This window comes from Vombatus ursinus, unplaced genomic scaffold (assembly GCF_900497805.2).
Source record: "Vombatus ursinus unplaced genomic scaffold, bare-nosed wombat genome assembly UNPS02014818.1, whole genome shotgun sequence".
In the NCBI taxonomy this organism is placed as follows: Eukaryota; Metazoa; Chordata; class Mammalia; order Diprotodontia; family Vombatidae; genus Vombatus; species Vombatus ursinus.
In genome coordinates this window covers 24,577,195-24,583,370 of record NW_020954596.1, presented here as the reverse complement: position 1 = coordinate 24,583,370, position 6,176 = coordinate 24,577,195, and positions in this window count along the sequence as shown.

The following is a 6,176-nucleotide window of genomic DNA, read 5'->3' as shown; positions in this document are numbered from 1 at the left end:
ATATTTTCCTACTTCTGATTCTAGGAACCCATTCACATTCACATAGGTTCTCAGAATTGTACGAACCTTAGAGATTATCTAGGCCAAGCCATGCCTGAGTATCAATTCCCTCTCCAACATCCTAGCAGTCATCCAGCTTTCACATGAAAACTTCTGGTGAGAAGGAAATCTCTTCCAATAAACCCACTTATGGGTCTATGGATAGATTTCAGGGGGTATGGGAATTTGTATAGAAAAAAATATTACAACTTTATTTTCACTAACCTCTAAGTGAAATTTAGCATTCCCTTTAATCATTGAAGAACACCATTTTGAGCTCCACAGGCTTTCCTGGATAACCAAAGGAGTCCATGATGCCTCCAAAACTTAAGAACTCCGGAAATAGTGTTTTTAAAAGTCTCCAAGCTTCTTATTGCCCATTCACTTAAAAAAAAACCCTCTACCTTTCAATATTTTCTTAACAAAAAGCCAAATTTTACTTGCTTTTCTAAAACTGAAAATTTGCCTGGTAAATTTCTTTAATTTTCTGCATCTCACTAGTATTTGGAATTTAATTGTGTTACAGTCTTAGCTTAGCAAACTCACGGTGTCCTGTCACACAGTTATGTCACCATCTTGTGGTCTGTCAAGATATTGACACTAAGGACTTTTAAATTCATGTTGTATTTAACCAACTAGATGCAAAAAAGATTTTTGTTCTAGCAAAAGCAGCACCTGACAAATGTTCAGCTTTTATTAATTGTTACAAACTGCATGAAATTAAGCATAGGGCCAGAAATTTCTACTCATGTTTTGGAGTTTGATTATTTAGAGGTCTTTGTTCTAGGTAGTAAAATTCCTCAGAATTAGGAGAGGAAATTGAATATAATAATTTGCCATGTGGCCATCAGAACCATATTTTTTTCCAAGTTTGATTGGTGACAAGAGAATTCTTATTTTGTGATTCCTTACTTTTCTAAATTCTTAGAAAGTCTCAAGGACAATAGTGCTTTAGGAATTATAGACATAGACGTAAGAGATAGTGACCTGAGTGACCTTAAGGGTCATCTAGTCCAACCCCATCATTTTACAGCTGAGGAGACTGAGGCCCAAAGAGGCAAAGAGACTTACCCATGCTCAGATAGGAGGAATAAGTGAAGAAGTCAGTTCTAAGCCAGTTCTTACTCCAAATTCAGTACTCTTTTCACTATACCACATTTACTCATCTGTTTTGATTTTCCTATAGCCTACTTTGTAACAATATGTAATTAAGTAAATTCACTTTTGTCCAAGCTTGGGGCATCTTCTGATGTCCTTTGATCTTTACCATTGAATTGGATAAAGTGTGTATTACATTGTATTCCAGAAGGGAAAAGAAAAAAAGACCCTTCTGTACTGGCCACTTAAACAAAAGGAGACAATATGTTTCTTTTTTTCTATTTAAAATCCCCTTTGGAGATATTGTGGACAAATGGGACAGGAAGAGCTCTGAATTTTCTCCCAAGTACAAATCTCCTACGTTGCTTAAAATATATGTGTAGTAAAAAGATGACTGCTGAATAGGACACATCTGGTTTTGCTTTAGGCATTTAGAATATAAAATTGTCCTCTAATCTGCTTTTCACTTAAGCATTTTGTGGATCAAAGAGCTATTGGTGCATTTCATGTGGGGTGATGGGTCAACCACAGAACTGTCACTCCCGGGTCAGCTATCTCTTAATCTATAATTCCTAAAATACTATTGTCCTTGAGACTTTCTTAGAATTTAGGCAGTTAGGCGGCACAATGCATAGAGCACTAGACCCAAATTCAAAACCAGTCTCTAACACTTAACTAGCTAGGTTACCCTTGACAAGTCACTCAACCTCAGTCTGCCTCAATTTCCTCATCTGTAAAAAGGGATTAATAATAGCACCTACCCACCCCAGGATTGTTGTAAGAATCAAATGAGATAATATTTGTAAAGCACTTTGTAAACCTTAAAGAGCTACATAAATGCTAGCTATTATTATTACTTTTTGGTTCTGGTAAAAAGAATGTATGGAAGGAGGTTAGAAATGGTGAACAAGCGAAAAGTTACAAAATCACAAAGGTGTTACTGAAGATCTTACAGCAAAGAAGATCTTAGGATTCTGTATGTTGCAAAGTGAGCTTCATCGTCTTCTTAGCTTCTAATCCGAGCATATATGAGCCCTTCTAGATGTATCTGCCCACACACCTTCTCTGGGGAGCCCAAAGTTCCCTCTGCTTTTTTTTTTCCTCTTTTTTCTTCAGACCTCCTTTGTACTTTATCCCACTGTCCCTTCACTCACCTAATACCGGGCATTCTCAGGGAAGACAATGGGATGAATCCCCAGGTGTTGGAAAAAACTCAATAGAGGAATGGAGAAAGGTAACCCCAGGCATTTCCTCCCAAATTCAGATAAACCTATTTGGCTGTAAGCTCTATGGGAGATATAGAATGAACAATGAAGCTGAAGTCAGAAACCAGAGTAGTTCTAGTGAAGTAAAGCCCCACTCCTATTGTTATTAGCTACCTGTATGACCTCAGAGAAATCACTTAAGCTCACCAAGTCTCTTTTTTTTTCCATTCATAAAATTACGGATAAAAATGGCTGACTTGCCTACCTCACAGGCTTGTTCGGATATACTCCCTGCCTCACAGAGGCCAGATTCATATTTTTTTATATTCATATCTTACAAGAAGAGTTAGAGGTACATTTCAAGTCCAAATGCTTTAGTTTCAGAATCTCTGAATTTTGTAGCTTGAATATATATTTATATCTATATACATATATGTATCTACACACACATATGTATACATATATATTAATTGTATTGTTTATTGGTTCTGTGGTTTGAACTAATCTGTACTCCCCAAAAGAATTGCCCTCCCCCCTCCCATGAGAGATAGCTAAGTGTCACAGTGGATAAAGCACTGACCCCGGACTCAAGAAAATTTGAATACAAATCCAGCCTCAGATATTTATGGACTGTGTGACCCTGTCACTTAACCCCTGTTTGTCTCAGTTTCCTCAACTGTAAATTGAGGATAATAGCACCTACCTCCCAGGGTTGCTGTGAGGACCAAATGAGATACTATTTATAAAGTGATTAGCACAGTGCCTGACACTGAAGGTGCTTAATAAATGCTTATTCCTTTCCTTTTTTCTTTCCTTTCCTTTACCTTCATTTCTTTTTCCTTCCCTTCCCTTGGCTTCTCTTTCTCTTTCCTTCTTTCCTTCCTTCCTTCCTTCCTTCCTTACATCCTTCCAATTCAAAGAAATAGGACCCTTCACACGGGGAACATTCCATGATAGCCTCTTTGCAGATGGATGCAATCAGTGCTGAAATCACTTGGGCAAGTTTCCCCTCCCTCCTTCCCTCCTTCCCTCCTTTCCTCTCTCCCTCTCTCCCTTCTTCCTTCCTTCCTTCCTTCCTTTCTTCCTTCCTTCCTTCCACCATATACCAGGCACTAGTTTCTGCCTGAAGATCTCCAACAAAAAGAAATCCAATACCTCTGGAGGCAACAAAAAAACATTCTAGATATTAGGAAGTTTTTTTTTTTCTCTTTGACCTCAAGCCTAAATTTGCTTCTTTGTGACTTCCAACCATTAAGCCTCCTTCTGTCCTCTGATTCCAAATTAAATAAGCCTAATGTCTTTTCCACTTGACAATCTTTTAATCCTTGATAATAGCTCTCACTTTCCCTCTGAATTTACTCTTCCCCAGGCTAAGTTTCTCCAGTTCCTTCAATCACTCCCAACATAGCACAGACTCAAAACCCTTCACAATTCTAGCTACCTTGCTCTGGACCATCCCCAACTCATTAATGTCTTTCTTCAATTGCCATGCTCAGAACTGAGCACAATATGTTAGATGTGATGTGGCCAGCAGTGTAGAGTGGGACAATGATGTCTTTGTCCCTGGAAGCTATGCAACTCAAATCACGTGAACTTTTGTAGGCTGCCATATCAAATTATTGACTTTTATTGAGCTTGCTACTAAATACACTAAATCTCCTTGATCATTATAAACCAAACACCATGTCTCCCCCAACTTGTTCATGAAGGTGACTTTTTTGAACCTACATGTAAGATTTTACATTTTCTTGATTAAATTTCATCTTATTAGATTACAGCCAACAGTCTGACCTGTCATGATCTTTTTGGATACTGATTCTGTTACATGGAATATTAGCAGTCCTTTTCAGCTTTTCATCATTTGTACAAAATCTAATATTTAAAGCTGTGATATTCTAGAAAGGCTCTTTGTTTCTTCCAGGACTAGAATTTCTGGCAATAGATGGTCTCCACTATGGACACATCCCCTCCTCCTGTCTGGTACCTTAATCAATCAACCAATCAATCAAATATTCATTAAAAGACTTCTCTCTACCATACTTCTGTCACATTTCTTTTTCTGCAACTCCTTATATTTGTAATATTTCATGCAAGGAACTTTCATCTCTCTAGCCAGCTTTTAGCAGCTTCCCACCAGTGATATTAGAGGTGAAAAAATAAAAATAATCAGTGTCCTCTGCTAGAGCTCCCACTTCTCCCTCTAACACCCCTGGACTTCATCTTCATCCCTGAATTATCTTGCTGTATGGGATGACCCAGTATTCTCCCAGCAAACTTGGAGGAGTGACAAGAGCCTAGTGTAAGCTTAGCCAAGTCTTCAAGCCCATAAGATCATTGACTTTCTTTCCCCCTTCTGTACCTGAAGATCATTTCTCTGGAGCCCTGGATTCTCCTCTACTGACTGAATTTAAGATGTAACCCATCACCTCTTGCAATCCCATTATAGCCTTGTCTCACAATTGTCCCTTGAGTGACTGTGATCCAGATGTATACTTGCCCCATCTTCCCTTATGAATGACCCTTCCTTATGTCCTTGGTAGTCTTGAGGTAAGCCATAACTTTCCCTTTTTTATGTAAGTTAAAATTCACTGAATACAGTCCTATTGCATTTTCTACCATTGGCCAGTTTCCCTCTTCAGGGGGAACTTAGTCTCCAAAAGCAAATGCAATGGATGAAGACAAGAGCCCTCTATAACTGGGTTTACAAATCTGAGTAATCTCCTCACTGTCACCCAAGGATGTCTTGTATATTCCTGATTCTGTAGATATCTTCAAGCATATGATTACCTCTTCTACAGTGCCATTGCAAAGAGCAGCAACTCTTCAATGCCTATGCATTCTGCAATGCCCAGCTCAACTTTTACATTTTCAGGGTCACATAATTTCTGATATTGACATAAGAATTATGAAGAGAATAGGGAATAGCTCAGAAGCTTATATAAATGACTTTGTGACACAGGTTCATCAGTACCCAAACCCTGTGTTTTGCTTTGTGTCCGAGATCTCAGGCAACAAGTAGCGTGGCTCAGCACACATTTCTCCAGTTACATACAACACAAGCGACACAAAGAGAAAGCTATCCAACAATAAGAAGTCACCAGACACTTCCTATTCTACCGCTGCCTTTGCTCTACTACAAACACACCTCATCTGGATAAATATCTCCCTCCTTTTAAAACAAACGCTTTTATGACAGCAGCCAAATGAGCAAGTCAAATACCATTTGGGGAGGTCTGCATTTTAGTGATTTTATTTAATGCCTGCAGACAACCTCCGAATGGGAAAGAAGCTGGTGAAGTCCTCAGGATTATTATCCAAAGCTGCTGCCTTCCTTTCCTCCTCCCCTATGACTCAACTACCCCATCTCCCTTAGATGTGGCAATTATACATAGTCAGAAAGCACTAGCTGGATTAAAAGAGATCAATTTCCAGCAGAAATTTCCATAACTCTTGTATATATAACATGGGCCACCCCTTGTGTTCTTGGGTAACTGCCCTTAGGTTAAAAGTAAATGTGTTTTATACTCTACTGCACAATCAGATGACTATCTATTTGCTATGATGCCTTGCAAAACTCTTGTAAGTGTATTTGCCTGCAAGCAGGACTTATTCTCAAAATTCCAAAACTTTGTTGTATTAAACATGCCTGGACACTTAACAACAGCATGTGCGTTATTTTGATGGCAACTGAGAATAGTTCATGTTGATTTCTTTCCCTGTATTGGTTCAGTTTCATCAGCTCACCTCTCAGCTACCAATTGGAACACTGAAGGAGATCTGCTTTTCAATCTCATGACACTTTGCTTAAAAATCCTTTGTGGGAAGATGTTGGGA